The 20,461-nt window shown below is 42.7% G+C and overlaps 1 protein-coding gene across 5 annotated transcripts in view; it reads right to left on the bottom strand.

The window, feature by feature from the left end:
- Positions 1-20,461, bottom strand: part of LOC103184467 (mediator complex subunit 12L) — a 160,316-nt gene that overhangs the window by 80,261 nt on the left and 59,594 nt on the right. The window lies entirely within an intron of this gene.

Raw genomic sequence — 20,461 nt, 5'->3', positions numbered from 1 at the left:
CTCCCCTACTCACTTACTGCCTCTCTCTCTCTCTTTTNCACACATATTCTGACTGTCTGTCAGTCTGACTCAGTTGGTAGCAGTCTCGCCTCTGAGTCAGAAAATTGTGGGCTCAAGCTTAAAGTCAGTACTTGGAACTATTATAGCTTAGGCTGATCAGATGGTGTTAAAGATTCTATATGACTACTTGAAAAGATAAGAGAGTTTATTTGGCGAAAAATTCCTCAACTAAAATTGGTCTCTCAATCCATGGTTTGCCCGCAAAACACACGGTCACTACACTTTGCTGTATATTTTGTGAAGCATTTTGATACTCTCCCCAACGTGAAAGGTTCTATGTCAAATGTAAGGAAAATTACTATTTATTATTATCCTCTGCCGTTCACTCTCACTCACTGTGCTGAATACTTTCCGGAATTAGGTAAGCAGGGTGCATCGCTCCAGGGAGAGAAAGTGCATTCCATCCCACAATTTGTCTCTGGGATTTCCATGTATAGGTGGGATGCATGAAATTTTCAGTTTGGTTCGGAATCCATTAAATATGGCTTTCTGTGTTTATTACACACATATCTCATGAGAAAAAGTAAATACAGAAACTTACAAAACAGGAAATGCCACTTCCTGATGAGAAGCAACAACTTAAAACTACTTTGAAAAACAAGACAGATTGACACACTGAATTGATGGGGAAGAAAGAGCTAGCAGGGTCCGAGTTACTTAACTCTTTTTAACCCTAAACCATATGTTTTTGGCTGATTTGAAATGTTGGATTGAACACAGATAAGAATAAATTTCCCAATGTCCTCTGAATAGATCCAAGTCGCTTGGTAAGTGTTCATTTTCTAATTCCTTGCTTTTGCGCGCCTAAAACATGTATCTTTGTGTCCGATTATTTTTCGTGAAATATAACTACACCAAAATATTGTACCTGAAGGTTTCGAGGGTTTTTGTAGTCATGTTAAGTAACAATCTTTACATTTGATCAAGTGCCATTCACATCAGGGAATCATGTAACGCAATGAACACTCACCTCGCAAGCAAGAGACCTGGGTTAGATTCCTGGCACGGTGAAATATTGCGCAAGTTTCCTTACTCCACACGCCTCTATTTAACTAGCAGTAAGTAGGAACCTGGTTGTGAGTTAATTGGTGGATCACTTTTCAGGGGTAATAATTCCATTAAAATAAAATAAAATTGGTCACTTCAATCCATGACTGTTTGTGGGACACAATTAAATGCAATCAAATCACAATCAAAATCAAATATCAAATGCAAGGATTATTATTGCTATTATTATTATTATCAAGAGGATGTCTCAAAGAGCTTCACAGAATACACTCTAACGTGTATAGTGATTATGTATTTTGTAGGTGAACGAGGCAGCTAATTTGCAGATGTTCCACAAACAGCCAGAAAGTGAATGACTAATTTTATCTGGGGGATTGTTGGCCAAGACACCGGGAAAGAGAAGTTTTACGAACAGCTTTGCGAGATCTTTAACATCCACCTGAAACAGGCAGATGGGGCATCGGTTTTATATCTCATTCTATATAGATAAAGAGAAAAGGCCAGGTCCTGCTGACAGTCAAACATGAAACGAAAGAGAGTGAACAGAAAGATAGAGCAGGTAGAACAATTATCTTTACAGCATCAATGTGTGAATTGTGAGTCTTTCAGTTTGTTGGAAAACATAAGGTTACCTACCATTAGGCTATCGAAAAGCTGCATTGCATTAAGATGAGCAGCAGTGAGTCCCTCTGCAAGGTGTCGGTGGGACTCAGTGCTATCATCCACACTGCCATCTGCTCCTCCTCATCATGAGGACAGGCACAGTGAGCAAGGGAACATTGCATGCACCTTCGCTTCCTATCTTAGAGCAACATTGCAGTCAACATAGTTAAACTAATAGACTGCTTTCTGAAGTGAACGCACTCACCTAGAAAAATACGGTCACAACATTTTACAGGGAAACATATCCTTGTGTAAGGAGCGATGTGAATAAAAGGACTGTTATTATTTATCTACAACAACTTAAAAAAAACAAGTATAAGTTACTGGTGCAGGTGCAAACAGCAACACTATGGACTTCTACAGTTGTAAAAATCGGACATTGAAAAGACTGGAGAGGTTACAGAGAAGGTGATTCTAGATCATATGAGGAGAGGATCGCAGTGCTAACATTCTCCTCTTAGAAAGACTGTGGGCAAACCATAAACAGGGTAGTTAAAATGACGAAAAGCACAGCCATAAGCACCTTATCTAATTTACGCTACAAGAGATTTGATAAATTCCCTACGCCTTTGCCTCCCTCCAGTCGGGTACACATGTGGCAAACTCTCAGCAAAAACAGGTTTGGTCTATTAGCTTTCAAAACAGAACTAGATAAATACCTAAAAAGGAGAATACCTACAGGAAATGAGGAAATGGCGGGTAAATGGGAGTGAAAGGATTGCTCTTTAAAAGAGTCAGCATAGAACACAATGGGCCGAATGACCTTAAATTTTTATAATTAAAAAATGTGTAACTTTTGTGCTGCAACTTCTTATGGTTCCTGGCTGTTGGTGGGGTACTGCTATGGGTAAGTTGGCTCCTGCATTCACCTGCAAAAATAAACGATCACTACATTTTACAGTAAATCCTGTGATGCGCTTTGAGACATTTTCCAAACGTGAAAGGAACTGGAGGATATGGGGATTAGGGTGGATTAGATTAAACAAATGCTCCATTGGATAGTTAAATATTCGTCTTTTATATGGCTAATGTTTTTCACGATTAAGAGGCTGGTTACCATTACTCCATTGCCTGTCTCCCCTGCTCCACTATTCACAAAATTCGACTAATTCGAAACTCCGTCGCACGTATTCTCACCCGCGCTAAACGTCGTGCTTCCATTACCTCAGTCTTTGTCAAACTCCAATGGCTCCCTGACAGAGTGGATCGATTTCAGGATCCTCACTTTTGTATTTAAATTCCTTCATACCCGGCACGCAACCTCCTCTCCCCCCTCCACCCCCATCTCTCCAAACTGCTCTCTCCCTAAACCACTACCCATTGTAGTGGCTCGATGGCTCCGGCCTCCTCCTTGTCCCCTGGACCTTCCGCCCCACGATCAGCGGCCGCTCTTTCAGCCATTACGCCCCGAAGCTGCAGAATCTCTCCCTCATCCTTTTGTCTCGCCCCCCCTCTCCCCATTTTCAGGTCGGTCTTGAAGGCCTTCCTCTTCGACCGTGCCTTCGGTCACCTTCCCCTTCCCCCTGCTCGGCCTCTGCCAATGTTAAGCGCTCCGAGATGCCATTGGGCATGAAGGGCGCTATATAAATGCACACTGGTATTGTTGTTGTTGTTAGATAGGGCGCACCAGCACAAATATGATTGGGAAAGAGCAGGGAATGGGATTATTTATGCAATCCATGCAAACAGGTATTTTTTTTAAGGTATCGAGCTGATTTAGTGGGTAACATTCTCACCGAAATCAGAAGCTTGAGTTCAAGCTCCATGTTGGAACATTGAACGCACATCAACTCTGACATTCTAGTGCAGGCGGTAGGGGGTTCAATGCATTGTTGGAGGTGCTATCCTTCAGATAAGATCTGATCTTGTCTGCCTGTTCAGATGGATGTTAAAGATCCCATGGCTCGATTTGAAAAGAGAAGGGAGTTTCTCTCGCTGGGTGTCCTGACAAACAATCTCCCAGATAAAAATTTGTCACTCACTTCATGGTGCTGGGCACAAATTGGTTGTTGAGGATAGGTACAAAACACACAAGACCTGCGCCTCACTGGGAAGCTCTTTGAGACTTCTCCCTGACATGAAAGGCATTGTATGAACGGTAAGGATTATTACTACCGGTATTTGTTTTCTCTCCTCACAGAAACCAGAGCAGAGATGAACGAGAGTGATGCGGTGATGAATTCCTCCAGTTCCACTGGCCCGGAATCCAACTGTAATCCCAGAGCCAACATCATCGCCACCCAAGTAGTTATCCCCTTTTGCTACTTTTTGATCTTCGTGGGGGGGCTGGTGTTGAACATGGGAGCCGCTTGGACATTCTACTACGTGTCAAACAGGTCCAGCTTCGTGATCTATCTGAAGTGCATCGTGCTCGCCGACCTGTTGGAAACCATCACCTTACCATTCAAGATCCTTGCTGATTCCAAGCTCGGGCCCTGGCACCTGAAGGCTTTTGTGTGCCGCTACTCCGCCGTACTTTTCTACATCAGCATGTACACCGGCCTAATATTCCTTGGTCTCATAAGCTTTGACAGGTTCCTGAAAATCATGAAGCCAACCAAGACCTATCTCCCCCAAAAAGTCAGATTTGCCAAAGCCCTGTCTGTGATCGTCTGGCTGCTCATGTTCCTCTTGGCTCTGCCAAACAGCATCCTGACAAACCAGCCCATTACAAAGGACAACGCAGCCCGTTGCATGCAGCTCAAGAGCCCCCTGGGCAAAGAATGGCACAAACAAGTCATTCACATCTGCATGACTATCTTTTGGATCAACCTCGTGCTACACATCGTCTTTTACGCGTCCATCTCGAGAAGGATCTACCTATCCTACAAAACCTTTCAGCAGGACCCCAGCAAAGTGAAGAAGGTGGCCAATCGTAACATATTCAGCATCCTGGTTGTCTTCATCCTCTGCTTCGTGCCCTATCATTTCTGCAGGCTTTATTTCGATAAGACCCGGGAGCATTCAGACTGTCGACTCCGTACCACCTGGCATTACCTGAAGGAGGCCGCCACGGTGCTCTGCGCAGCCAATGTGTGCCTCGACCCCATTATCTACTTGCTGCTGTGCAAGGCCTTCAGCAAGGTGCTTCTCAATAAGATGAAGCTCAGGAGGACCAATAGAGTGCCAGGGCAAGTGGCCAAATTTAAATACAAGAAATCTCTGTCCACCGAGACCTCATAAATGGCACACACGCAATCAGCCTGGTTTACAATCCTCCACCACAAAAACACCTGAACACCTCCTAGACCAGAGCACAGCCCACCCTTGTCCGGGCCACAGGCCCTCCTCGCCCAGGGCAGAGTGGTCAGCACTTCCAGTGAAGGCTCCAATTATTGATCATATATAATGAGGCAGTCGATCAGTGCTGACAAACTGTGTGGAGTTTTACATTTATAATCTTGCAAAGAGCAGCAATATCCCACTTCAAATTTTCAGGCAGTGTTATATTTTATGTTGTTTTGTGAAAAAAAATCTTTTTAACTTTAAAAACATGGACTTTTTCAACTCCCTTTAAGTGTGAATAATAATAATGCTTCCATTTGATATAGTGCTTTACCTGTCTTCGAGGTATCTTAATCGCTTCACAGAATATACAGGAAAGTGAATTGAGCATGTACACACAAGTGAGCAACAAGCCTAGCCCCAGTGTAAGGGATAATAAGCTAGAAGGAACCACTAGACAAGCTCAGGCTCCTAAGAGATACAATAAGATGCTGAAGGTAACAGGGGTTGGAAACCCAGAACAATATCTTCAGATAATCCCAAAGCTGCATAACAATTCCATTCCAAGTTAAAACTGAGCTCCACCATCAAAACAGACTGTCCAAAATGTAATCTAATTCTTCATTTAAGATTTATATAGATAGCATCCTTCATGCAGGGTAGGTCTCAGAGCACTTACATTTTGTAATGTAAACACTCCGAGATGCTACCCTACATGAAGGGTGCTATCTATATAAATTCAAATTGTTGTTTTTGTTGTATGTACATATCTGCCATTATGCTATTCTTGTAGTGTTTCAAAATAAAAGCTTATTGTTTAATCAGAAAAGGAGCTGTTGTGGTCGTTGATATATTTCCTTCCTCATTTTATGCAGACCGAAAAGCAATTCCTGGTGTTCTAGTTTCAGCCCAGGTCAGTCTGAGCTTCTCATTTGTATCTATAGAAACAGTGCCCGTAGATTGGGCTGGGAAATCATGAAGCTGAGTACAGCTAAAACTTGCAGTAAACCAAGAAAGGGGCACCAGTGATCATTCGGTAGAGATAGCCCAACAACTGTGATGGTTGATGAGGCTGCAAAGCCCTCATACAGGGTGGTACTAGCTGGACAAGCAGTGGGAAAGCTTGCCAGACAGCAATATCAATAGGAAGCTACTCAGTTTTAGCTGGTTAGACTCCATCATTTACCCTAACCCACGCTCTGGGGTCCCCAAGGTTAGCTCTTGCCAACCTGCGCCTAATACTCTCCAGAATTAGGTAAGCAGGATGTGTGCCTCCAAGGAGAGAGTGCACATTCCATTCCAATAATCCATCTCTGGGATTTCCATGTACAGGTGCGATGCATGGAATTCTCAGTTTGGTTTGGATACTCTTAAGCACGGTGATGGGATTCTGTAAGTGTCAGATACCTGGCTGAACAAAAAAAACAATCCTTTACCCTGTCATTGCAGTCATGCTATGACTGGCCACAAGATAGCACTGTACTCCAGCTGTAGCTCCTGGTATTGAAACTCTCACAACAGCCCCTGCTACCTACAAAAATAATAATAATCACTTCTTGCATTTGATATCACGCTTTATCATGTTATCAAGACATCTAAGTGCTTCACAGACTTTACTGTAAATTGTAGTGACTGTATACTTTGTGGGAGAACCAATTTGCGCACAGAAATGCCCCACAGACAGAAATGAATCGAATGACTAATTTTATTTGGTGAACACTGGGAGATATTCACTTTTCTTTCTGAATAGCGCCATGGGATCATTAACGTCCACCTGATGGCAGTTTAACATCTCATCTAAATGAAGGCAACAACAACATATTGCATTTATATTGCGTCTTTCATATTGGGAATATGTTCCAAGACAAGGACAGTTGAAAGTTTGCAAGTAGGGGTTGGATTCGGGAGGGATGGCGACCAAGGGGGTGGGGTGGGAAGATGTGACTGAAGTCGTGGTCAAAATGGACTTGAGAAGGAGGAGTTGCAGGCTGCAATGAAAGGGGTGAGGCAAAGGGACTCCGAGTTCCAGACAACGCAGGGTAGAGTGGCTCTGGCCTCCTGCTTGTCACTCCTACCCTCCGTTCCACCATAGGGGGCTGTACTTTCAGCCACTACACCCCGAAACTCTGGAACACTCTTCCTCAATCCATCCACATTGCCTCTCCTTCCCATCTTCAAGTCGCGCCTGAAGACCTTTATTTTCAACCGTGCTTCAACCGGTCACCTCACCCCTCCCCAATTGGTCACAAGCTTCTTTGCTACTTGTTTGACATTGAAGTAAATTAACTGCCGCATTTGCCTGCAAAATACAGACACCACACTTGACAATAATAAGCATAAAGTACTCCAAGACATTGCAACATCCAAGGTGTGATTTCTTGTTTATTCTGCAACAACACAATTTACATGAAACTCACACGAGCAGTGACCAACGACTGTCACCACAGACACTGTCCTCAGCTCCCAGAGATCACGCTGCTCTGAAACCACTGTCCATAAAGTATTTATAACACATGTTTTCAATAACAATCCTGCCTTTGATTCCGTGCCTGCAAAGTTGAAACATCTCAAAGTGCTTCACAGGCAATTGCTGTCAAATGGAACGATTGTGTAATTTGTAGACAAATAAGGCAGTCAAGTTGCACACAGCAAAGTCCCACAAATAGCCAGGTAATGAACGACTAATTTTATCTGATATCAAATGTAAGGATGATTACATGCAAGACTGTTCTACAGCTCTCATTTACCTAAATAAAGCTTTGATCATCGATCTGTTTCATGGTGTTTTTTTTCTAGAAGATGTATTATTAATAATAATAATCCTTGTATTTGGTATAGCACCTTTCACTTCAGGAGGACATCCTAAATAATAATAATAATAATAATAATCCTTACATTTGATATAGCGCTTTTCATGTCAGGAGGACATCCCAAAGCGCTTCACAGAACACACTGTAAAGTGAATTGACTGTATATTTGTGGGCGAACGCGGCAGCCAATTGCGCACAGCAATGTCCCACAAACGGTCGTGGATTGAAAATGACCAATTTATTATTGTTTTTGGTTTTGGAGGGATTATTATTACTCTGTGTGGAGTAAGGAAACTTGCCCAAGGTTTCGCCCTGCCTGGAATTGAACTCAGGTCTCTCGCTTGCAAAGCGAATGCTCAACCACTGAGCTACAGGACTCTACAAAGAACTTCATAGGATGTACTGTAAAGTGCAGTGACTGTGTTTTGTGGGTAAATTGACATTTTGACAAATCTAAGAGTAGATCCAAACTCCTCTTAGCTTTCTGACATATTTTGCCTCTTTCCCCCCCCAATGCTTCCTTTCCTCTGCTTCCTTATCTTGTTTTTATCCCCATCCCCTACATCGCTGAATACTCCCCCGGCGACACATTGCAACATTTTGAGATTATCAAATGCAAGGATTATAATTTCTCTCTCCCACTCCGAAATTGTGTGCACAATTCTTTTAAGTAGAATGTTACTGTCAACATCTCTGCAATACTCCCCGCCATCATCAGTGTTCCGCTGCCTCACAAACCGGCCTTGTCATTTCCCCATTTACACCTCGGCCACAGTCTACGGGCAGTTCCACTGAAAGCAAATGTTTTACTGACTGTCCAGTACAATTTTCACATAGTTTGCTCAGTGTCAGCCTTTTTATGATTGTAATAATAATAATAAGAATCCTTGCATTTGATATATCCTTATCACGTCTTCGAGATGTCTCAAAGCGCTTCACAGAATATATTGTAAAGTGAATTGACTGTATATTTTTGAATGGAACGCAGCAGCCAATTGCACACAGCAGTGTCCAACAAACAGTCGTGGATTGAGTGACCAATCCACAACTTTTTTTTAAAAAAAGTAATTATTACCCCAGAAAAACAATCTGCCAACCCATTAACAATCAGGTTTCTACTTACTGCTAGGCAAACAGAGGAGTGTGGAGTAAGGAAACATGCCTAACGTTTCACCCTGCCAGGAATCGAACCCTGGTCCCGTTGCTTGCGAGGCGAGTGCTCTAACCTCTGAGCTACAGGACTCTACTTGTCTCTGGATCAGGGGATTATGGGTTCAAACCTCACATTTGGTCCTAAGATCATCGTCTACATTAGGGAGGTGCAACCTTTTGGTTGCTGAGGGCAGGATGCCCGAGTTGAGAAACGTCCACGGGACACATAAGCAATATTTTTGTATTTCCCTCCAGAAACATAACATAACAGTTACGGGTTATGGAGGAATGAAATGGAGGGAGTGGGGGCTGGATGAAATCAGCCAATGGGCCCGAGTTGGATGACCCTAGTCTACGTGACACTCCAATGGACTGCGGGGCAGCCTGGCACATTCTCGCCTGTGAATCATTTGAGATGTCCTTGTGACGTACAAGGTGTTGTACCAAACATAAGCATTGTTATTCTATGTTCCCGGTTTCTGAGGAGACTTAAGAGAGCACAGCGTTTCCTGATCCTCCCATTTCCTGGAGTGAATGGTAAACCTTAGTTGCTGGTTGCGTGTTGGGTTTCAAAGCTCAAACCGTTCCGCACTAATGGTGATTTAAGGTGTTGATGTCCTATACAGCTACACAGCCAAAACTACTGAGCAAAGAAATTCGAATTGATTCTTTTGATGAGAAACAACAAGACTGTCACAAGGATCACCACGTGCCCCTGTGCGCTCGAGAATTAGATAATCACGCAAAGGAAGAACACTGCGAAACAGATCGGTGATCAAAGCTTTAGTTAGGTAAGTGAGCGCCGTACAGTGGCTTTTACGTTTGATTTGGAGCCTTTCACATTGGGAGGACGACTCAAAGCGCTTCGCAGGATAGACTGTAAAAGTTAGTGACTGTACTTTGTGGGCAAGCATGGCAGCCAGTCTGCTCACAGCAACATCCTACAAATATGCAGAACGTCTCGGAGCAGTTTACAGAGACGGAATGGGAGCCTGAACTGGATTGAGAAGAAGCCCTTCTATAAATCTCGACAGCACCATTACATGTACAGGTGGAAAAAATCTGGGAATGTATAAGGAAATTTTTTTTAAATTTATAATACGGTATTAATAATCCTTACATTTGATATATCACCTTATCAACCTATCAAAACTCAATCACAGGATATACTGTAAAGGGTAGTGATTTCTGAAAGCAAATGAGGCAGATAATGTGCACACAGCAATATCCTGTGAAACTCAGATAATTCATCGCCCCAAGCTCAAATGACTACTTATCAGAGTTGACTAGTTATCCAAAGTACAGTAACTCGAAAGTATAAAGTGCTCAAATAGCCAGTGAGTGAGTGACTAGTTACATAAGGTGACTACTTATCCCAAGGCCAAGTTATCATTTTCACTGCAGAAATAATAATCATCCATACATTTGATATGGCACTTTTCACATCAGGCGGACATCTCAAAGCGCTTCATAGGATGTACTGTAAAGTGTAGTGACTCTATATTTTGCAGGGGAAGCCATGAAGCGAGGTACCAATTTTATCTGGAGATTTGCTAGCCAGGACACAGGGAGAAACTTCCTTCTCTTTTAAGATGCCATGGCATCTTTAAGGGACCTCGTCTTTTTACATCTCGGATTTTCGTACTGCAAAGCTGATGATTAAATGACGAAACTAAAGTATAAAGCAGTTCCCCATTCCGCTAAGTATTTATCCACAATTTTTCTGTCAAGTTCCCTTTTTTAATCATAGAGGTTATGGTCACTCCAACCTCAAGGGATACTGATGGAGAGAATCACACATTCTACAAAAAAGTCTCATTTTGATGAGGTGACTAGGAAAGGAAGGGCATTTAACTAGATACATGAATATCTGATACAAGGCATTTATGGGGATGGAGAAATAGGAGGGAATTGGGATTATTGGGAGCCACTTGAGCTCCGAAGCGCTGCTTCCTTCTCTTTTCAAATAGCGCCATGGAATCTTTAACATCCGGCTGAACAAGGAGACAGGACCGCAGTTTAATGTCTCACCCAACGTGCAACACCTCAGCCAATGCACCTCCGACATTCCCAAGGAATGTCAGCCCAGACCGCGAGTTCCATGTCCTGACATGGGACTTGAACCCACAACTTTTTAATTCAGAGGCAAGAGGGCTGACACAGAAATTCCTCTTTTGCCAGTGTGCAAAAACTATCCGCAGAGAATCTAAAACTGATGAGAGATAAAGGCTCTCAGAAAAAACAAGCTGTTACCTCAATTAATTTGCTTAAGAACAAAAAAAGGCAGGAAACCTTGACTTTACAGATGCTTGTGGCTGTGTTTGTTTCTGACGCGGTGAAGATTGCATGAGGCGGGGACAGACTATAGAATACAGCACGCAGTGTCCCCTCCACCACATACCAAGTGAAAGTGGATCATAGACACCCATCACTGTTCATCAGGCTGCTATTGAGCAGATGTTAATACTAGATTGTAGAAATGTGGATGTTGCTTATGTTGATGGTTTCAGCCAGTGGGAGGATATTTTGGTGTGCTCGAGGAGTCTGTGGCCTGTATCTACAAGGTTGCACACGGACAGTTTGGTTTTGGTCATTCACTGAATGGCTATTTGTTTTTGCCGTTGTCTGACACATGTGGAAACCCTTCATCATGCTTAAGAGTATCCAAATGAGTATGTTATGCCACCTAAACATGGAATTTCTCCACTCCCACGAAATATACAATCAATTCACTTGCAGTATATTCTGTGAAGCACTTTGAGACGTCAAAGACATGATAAGGCATTATATCAAAGGATTATTATTATTAAATACTGATGGAACCCTCTGCTTACCTCATTCTGGCATGTATTAGGTCAGATTCCTGAACGAAGTAAGACAACATGGACTTTAAGTTGCTTTATTTGCCTCTGGGTTTTTGTGAGAGATACCCAGAGTGGAATTTATGAGTGGAGCAGAGTTACCAGGAAGGGCAGCAGAGGCCAGGAAACTAGATTAAGAATCAGATAAATACTGTAACGGGAGGGAGGAGTCTAGGGTTGGTGTTCCAGAAAGATGAGCCGAAGGGCCTTCTTCACCCAAACCTCTTTTGTGATCTGTCTGCACTGAGTCAGGTTTATGACATGATCCACTTCCACCCTCCCTCCCTCCCTCTCTTTCGTTGTTTCTTTAGCACTCTCTTCATTACCCTGAAAGTTAACTGCAGGGTTTCTACACAAAACAATACAATTTTAAATTTATACAGCATCTATCATGTTGGGAGGACCTCCCGATGTGTGTTAGTAACAGGATGAAAGCCAGACAGCACATGAGTGGCATCTGTAGGTTCACAAAAAATACTAATTCCGCTGCTGTGGTTGGAATAAGTCACGGAGTCTCAAAATCTTCTGTTCAACATACTGTCAAAAAGGAATAAATAAACATTTCCTGTAAACCTTGTGTTAAAACAATATCTGCTTGAGCAATGTCACCACATAACTTCCTCACATCTGATCACACAGCAAGATAGATTTTTTTTTGCGGTCAGCCAGGTGTCTGACGCATGCGGAAACCCATCACCGTGCTTAAGGATATCCAAAGCAAACTGAGAATTCTATGCATCCCACCTACACATGGAAATCCCAGAGATAGATTGTTTGAATGGAATGCGCGCTCTCTCCCTGGAGAGACACGGTCTGCTTATCTAATTTCTGAAGCAAGATATCAACTGGATACTAAGCTTGGTTTAGTCGGTAGCATTTTTGTGTCTGAGTCAGAACACATGCATACTGCAAAGTTAACTGACTGTATATTTTGCAGGTGAAATGCAGCAGCCAATTGCGCAGGGCAGTGTCCCACAAACAGTTGTGGATTGAGCGACAATATTTTTATTACTTTTGTAATTTTTCTTTTTTTAAGGGATTAAAAATAAAGTGACCTGCCAATCGACTAACACCCGGGTTCTTACTTACTGCAAAAATGCACAGTCACTACTCTTGTCAGTAAAATCTTGTGAAGATGTTGAGATGTTTTGACAAAGTGAAAGGCACCAAGTCAAATGCAAGGATTATTATTTTAACTGAAAGCATTGAGAACTTGTGAGTAGTTGCATCAGTAAGGAAGTGGAATTCAAAGAGCAAACACCGCACACAGACCACCCTCAGCAAGTGTTTCTTGGGAGTGGGATCAGGTGGGAAAACTGGCTGATCTTCCGCTCCCATACCCTGGAAAAACTCAGAAGCAGAAATTTCCAACAAAGGAGGCCATTCAGACATCACGTGTGCACCAGTGCTCTCTATATTACTAAATCATCCCCCTTTTTTTTGCTAATTGAGTGCGGAGGCTAATTGTAGCCTCCAGCTGAGATTGGCAAATTTCAGCACAGAGGTGTTGTAAGTGGGACATTCCTGGGTCAGTCAGTGTCTCCCTGGATAACCTCACTGGGTTATCAGGGAGTCATATTGCTTTCAGATGTTATACAAATATAATATAATACAAATATAGAGTGTATATTTATATTTTATATGATAAGATTAGAAGATTGTGGGTGTAAACACCTCCCACACCCCCTCACTTTGAGCTCAAAATGCACACTGAGCCTCCAGTGTAATGCTGGGAGTGTATTGCACAGTTGGATGGGACGTCCTTTCAATGAGACATTAAACTGGTGATCTGTCGGCATTAGAGAACGACATTAGAGATCTCATGGCACTATTGGAAAAGAGAAGGGAGTTCTGTCCTGGCCAACAATCCTACTAATAAAATCGGTCATTCATTTCATGGCTGTTTGTGGGACATTGCTTCTGTGCAAATTGGCTGCTGTTTGCTTACAAAATACACAGCAACTACACTACAGAAATTCACTGAGAAAGGCTTTGAAATATTTTATCATTATTGGCACTGTACTAAATGCAAAAAAAATTATTATTATTAATGTAAACCTATCTTAGGTCTTGTTGCACTTACCAGCAAGTGCACCGATAAGTACCACCGTTAACTAAAGTAACTTGCTACAGCTTACAAGCACATGCATGGCTGCCACTACAGACAGCTACGTGATCCTGATTACCACAAGTAATGAGATGATGAATATCTCAGTGGGCTCCACTCCGAACTACGTAGCCAGAGGCTGCACGATCTTCATGGTTGGCTTCACTCTGAATAGCCTGATGTTCTGGGTTCACTTCAGACACGTCCCCAGCAATGACCCCATGGTCATCTACCTGAAGAACCTAGCGATGGCAAACCTGTTGTTGGTGTTGTCTCTGCCTCTGAAAGTGGCCAGAGAGAACAACGTCTCTCCGCAGGAACCTGGATTGTGCTTCTCATCCTCGGAACGTTATTCATGATTTGGATCTAAAAGAAAGCCCCACCATCAAATTCCCAGACGTGCATCGGGCCCGGGAACATCTCCCAGACAGCCCACATATCTGGGCACATCATCGGTACGATCGTGTTCCTGTTAATGCTGGCCTCGCTTTGCTTTTTTTTTTACTTCCAAATTATGAGACAGCTCTCAAAGGTCCGCATCTCCAAGTACCCTCAGGAAACAAAGCAAGGCGAAGAACAACATTCTCATCCTGCTCGCTGTGTTTCTCATCTGCTTCATTCCCTACCACGTACTGAGGCTGCCCTATGTGGCCCAGTCAAAGAGAAACTCTGATTGCCACTGGAAGAGAGTAATCTTCTACTCTAAAGAGGCTTCCATATTACCGTTGACACTCACCACCTGCCTTGATCCAGTGCTCTACTTCCTGCTCTGCAAGCGATTTCGGTCAAAGCTAGGGCTGGAAAAGAAGGAAACAAGCCAAGCACATTAAATTCCCCCATATCTTGGCTTAGTTGGCAGCCAACTACTGAGTCAGAATATTGTGGCTTCAAACTCCATGTGGCTCATTGAACTTACATAGTCTGGGCTGAGGTTACGGGACCTCATAACTGATGAAATGTTAATTGAGGTCCCGTCTGCCTGCTCAGGTGGATGTTTAAGATTTGCATTCTGTGACATAATTGGAAAAGGGAAGGGAATTTCTCTCTCCCAGTGTCCTGGCCAACAATCTCCCAGACAAAATTTAGTCATACACTTCATGGCTGTTCATGGGACACTGCTGTACACAAATGTCCACTGCAGTGGACGTCTGTTAACCCCGGACGTTCGATATAGCACGTTTCATGTCAGGGGAATGTCTCAAAGTGCTTCGCAAGATTTACTGTAAAATGTGGTGATTGTGTGTTTTTGTAGGTGAACACAACAGCCAATTTGTACAGAACAATATCCCACAACCAACCATGAAGCAAACAACACACTTTATTTGGAGGATTGTTCACCAGGACACTGGGAGAGAGAATCTCCCTTCTCTTTTTCAATAACGTCCACCTAAACAGACAGAAGGGACCTTAGTTTAACATCCCATCTGAAGGACAGCAACTGCACAAATGCAGCGCTTCCCCACTTTAATTGCATTGGAGCATCAGCCTAGACTGGCTTTCAAAGTCCTAATGTGAGGGCTTGAACCCACAACCTTCAGAAGCAAGAGTGCTGCCAACCAAGCCAGATGGACATGTTGAATGAACGAGGAGCTGCTGAAACCTGTGAAGCCTTATGCCATAAAATAGCTCCTTCAGGCACTGAGCGGGTGAGAAAAGTGAAAGGAATTTGCAAAAAATAATTTGAAATTGGATCACACTTTAATTTTTATACCCACAAAACTCATGAGAGCCCGTGTCACACTCACAACTTAACAATCAGCTGTTCTTTTTTATGTACATCTTTTAGGAGTAAATGCTAATTTCTGCAGACGAACTTCATATCTCTACATTTCTTACGCGACCTACATCACAGCCTCAAACCAGCTGAGAGAGTTGCGAACTATTGCATAATTGGCTGTTTCCACAGTAACTCCGTAGACCATGTTATTGCTTTGATTATGATGACTCTGAACACAGGAAATGGTGCAGTAAAAGTGACTACAGAGTGTAATGGAAACCCACAGCAAGACTTATAAAAGAAAAATATATCAATACCTGTATTGAAAAACATCTACGGGGGGTGGGTTGGGAGAGTGAGAAATTCCACCTTAGAATTTCACCTCGAGACTTGCAATATTTCCTTAATGGCTTCAAAAGCAGACAGAATTTAAAAGATGACCAATTTCTGGACATTTCCATAATGATCATGAAATAAGTCTACACCTCGGAGGAATTTCTTTGCCCAGCTTGGGGAAAAGGGAAGAGGGCAAGGGGAGTGCTGAGTGATGGGGGATAGCTGACTAGGGCTAGGGCTGAGGATGGCCCAGGGGCAAGTGTTGAGGGCAGGAAGAGGGTGATTGACAAGGAGGGAAGGCAACAGGTGAAAGAGGACATAGGGCAAGGGGCAAGGGAGGATAAGGGGTACCAACAGAACCAAAGTTCAGCTGTAGAGGGGAATGTCTAAGTTGTTCAGACTCAAAAAGGAGGAAACGGGATGAGATGATTTCTAACCATTAAACACACTGAAATGTTTACACAAGCAGATTCCTCTCAACTTCCTCTCATAGAATCATAGAAATTTACAGCACAGAAGCAGGCCTTTCAGACCATCAAGTCTGCCCCTCACACCATTCAATCTCACTGCAATGCCCCATTCCCATATCCTTTCTCAAACCTGTACCGTTCCTTCTAACTTCTCTCTTGATCCCACAGTGGATTCTGCATCAACCACCTTACTCAGCAGGTCATCCCACATTCCAACTACTCTCCTAAACTCTCTTTTCTCTTTCCTGCTACTAACTTAAATTGTGGCACTTAGTTAATGACTCCTCTGTAAATGGAAATAGCTTCTCCCTAGTCACTCTGTCCAAACCTCTCATAATTTTATACACCTCAATCATGTCACCTCTCAACCTTCTCTGTTCCAGTGAAAAAACACCCAACATTTCCAATCTCTCCTAATAACTAAAGCCCTTCATCCCTGGGATCGTTCTCCTAAACCTCCTCCGCCAAGGCCTCAATCTGTCAATTTTCTATAGAAGCCAAGTTAATAATAATAATAATCCTTGCATTTGATATAGTGCTTTCCACGTCGGGAGGACGTCCCAAAGCGCTTCACAGATCACACTAAGGTGAATTGACTGTATATTTGTGGGCGAACGCGGCAGCCAATTGCGCACAGCAATGTCCCACAAACAGTCGTAGATTGAAAATGACCAATTTATTATTGTTTTTTGGGGTTTTGGAGGGATTATTATTAGGCGTGTGGAGTCAGGAAACTTGCCCAAGGTTTCGCCCTCTGCCTGGAATGGAACTCAGGTCTCTCGCTTGAAAGTGAGTGCTCTAACCACTGAGCTACAGGACTACTGGAGTTCATCCAAAACTCCAGTATTAAAGGAAACAAGATTTCTTTTACAGCAACTTGCTCTATATCAGAACATCACAAAGTGCTTTCAGTTATTACTGTCGAGAGCAATGACAATTACAATAGTGATATATTACTATATATCCCATTTGATATAGCGCCTTACCACAGTATCGAAATGTCTCAAAGCACGTTACTGATTGTATCTTTAGGTAAATCCATAATGAATTTGGGATCAGCAACATCCTACACATCATGATTAATCATTTTATACACCTCAATCATATCGCTTCTGTGTAGGCTGTTGTTCTACCCAAATTCACAGAATTGTTTTTTTTTCCTGGAACAGAGAAGGCGACGTGATCAAGATATATAAAATGATTAATCATGATGGGTGTTGGCCAGGACACTGGGAGAAACTCCTTACTAGTAGTTCTAAAGCATTCTTTGTTTTCATTTGGTTATTATCTTGCAATCAGTGTCCTCCCACTTCTAACTCGCCAACCATTGAAAATATTCTTTTACTATTGCCTAACTTATTTTTAAAGTAAAAATAACTTTATAGAGAATTATATTGTATCTGTTCACTTCAGAATGGCTTCATCACAATGAGGCAATTTGGGCAGTCAACCCCTCAGCTGTAATGAAATACTTAATAATAATAATCCTTCCATTTAATTATAACGCCTTATCACATTGTTGAGACATCTCAAAGCTCTTCACAGAATATACTGTAAAGTGTGTAATCCACTGTGTAATTTGTGGACAAAACCTATGGAGTTAACAATCAGTAGTAGATTGTTAATATTCGTACATCCAGCGCCTGGAATCCATTTTGATTAGCCTGCAGAGAGTCATGCAACTAGCGCTCAATGGGAAGGGATGTGTGCCCAAGCTGTGGACAGGATGACGGTTGTAATACTCTCACCCATTTCATGCTGAGATGTGTAGCCTTCTGGGAAGCTCACAGGGAGTTCCTTGTACCTACAATCCACCTAGTTCGGGCTCAAATCTGCGTTTGTCGGCTGTTGAACAACCAACTAGACTAGTCTGCTTGGCGAGGAGGTAAGCGGGATCTCCTTGTAGTTGAACCAGCTCCAAAGTAATATGTCTGACAATGAATGTCAGAATCGAGCCAGCCCTCTGTGGCGATCTCAGTAGTCCGGTTCTTAAGGCTAGGTCCACAGTATTCCAGGGCACTGCTAATGTCAGCACAGGACATCGGGAGGACCTGGAAGGGCAGACCAGTCACTGGGGGCAGGAAGTCCTCCCACTCAGCTCCTGTAACCCTGCAAGCTAACAGATAAGGTGGTCCGAGCTGAACAAGCAGCGGGGAAGCTTGCCGGACAGCAATATCGATGGCAAGCTATGCGGTTCTAGCTGAGTGAACACCAGCAGTACCTCAATGCACACTCTGGGGTTCCCAAATCTTGGCTCTTGCCAACCTGTGTGAAATGCTTTCCAGAATTAGGTAAACAGGATGCGTCCCTCCAGGGAGAGAGTGCGTATTCCATTCCAATAATCTATCTCTGGAAGTTCCACGTGTAGGTGAGATACATGGAATTCTCAGTTTGGTTTGGATACTCTTAAGCACGGTGATGGGTTTCTGCGTGTGTCAGACACCCGCCTGACCAAAAAAAAAAAAAAATTAACAGAGAGAGCAGGTTAACAGCATTCTGGTTTGAAACCAAGCTGGAAAAGAAGGGTGGTGACCGAAGGCACAGTAGAAGAGGAAAGTCTTCAGGTGTGATTTGCACGTATCCAGCTGAGCCTACGTGCTCTGCAGCGATCTCCACGGTTGGGACGCATTCAGTAGCTTTTACAAAACTATTATTGCTTGTGCAGAAAATTTCCTTGAATTGGGAGTGTGAGGGAGGTAGAAAATATTGTTATAATCTCTACTCGCCTGTCCTCACATGCACTTTCACTCTCAACAACATCTAGTCAGAAATGCCTTCAGTCATCAGTCACAGATCTGAGTCATTAACAAAGCGGAAAATGTGAAAAGATGCTTGCAGTTGACTTATATCTATCAAATTACACTAAAACCTTGAGAAGACTGTAGGCAGTGACATTAAAAAAAAAACACACACACAGCAAACATTAGGTAAATACGAGACATGAGCCAACTCTGCCCTTCGGCAGGGAAAGAGATTGAATTTCTGAGCACAGACCCACCTGGTATTTCATAGAATTAAACAAATTACACTGTTACATAGGATGATGCAGCATGGGAACAGGTCAATCGGTCCAACTGGTGTGTCAGCAGGCTCATTCACTTCATGGCTGTTTGTGGGGGCATTGCTGTGCACAAATTGACTGCCACATTCACCTACAAAAAAATCTTCTTAAATACACTTTCTGCTTCAATTCCAGGAGTGAGTACCACATTCTCACCACCCTGTACATAAACAAGTTCCTCCTACACTCCCTATTACATTTTATATTAATGTCCCCTTGTTTCGGGTTCATCAACAAGTGGAAACAGCCCATCAACGTCCTTTTTATTAAATTGTTTCATAATTATAACACCTCTACCAACTATCTAATTGCTATCTAGTTTCCTTTTAATACACTTTATGGATATTGCTTCAACTGTGGTCTGTGGCACAGCAATGCCTCATTGCCACCATCCTCGGTGAAAGTAAGTTTAAAATCTCCCTTTAATTCCTTTTGTCATCACCTCGCAATTAGTGTCCTTCCCCTACTAACTCGCCAACCAGTGCAAATATTCTTTTACAATTCCCTATCTTATTTTTAAAGTAAAAATAACTTTTAGAGAACAAGAATAAGGTTATTTCCTTAAAGTGGTCACTCTTTGGGAATGGAACTAAATGGAACACAAACACACATGTCATTGGCACAAGAGATACCATGTTATTTCTGATACAAATCGTAACCTTAAACAAAAATGCACATGTTCTCTGTTTGACATTAAAGATCCCAAGGCACTGTTCGAAAAAAAGTTTCTTTCGGTGTGCTGTGTGCAAATTGCTTGCTGTGCTCACCCACAAAATACATAGTCACTACACTTTATAGCAAGTTCGGTGAATTGCTTTAAGGTCTCTTTCCGAAGTTATTATTAGTATTAAATAACGTAGGAGGAAGCCATTTAACCCATCATATCGTGGTTTAATCACTTTTTTTAAAAAAAGTAAATTCCAGCTCTCTCTCCCCACGTCCCCTAATCTATTCACTGCTCGCATGCTTATTGAGCTCCTTTTGAACGGAC

The sequence above is a fragment of the Callorhinchus milii genome, unplaced genomic scaffold, assembly GCF_018977255.1.
Source record: "Callorhinchus milii isolate IMCB2004 unplaced genomic scaffold, IMCB_Cmil_1.0 Scaffold11, whole genome shotgun sequence".
Classification (NCBI taxonomy): Eukaryota; Metazoa; Chordata; class Chondrichthyes; order Chimaeriformes; family Callorhinchidae; genus Callorhinchus; species Callorhinchus milii.
The sequence above is the reverse complement of the archived record's forward strand: the minus strand, read 5'-3'. Positions and strand labels throughout refer to the sequence as shown.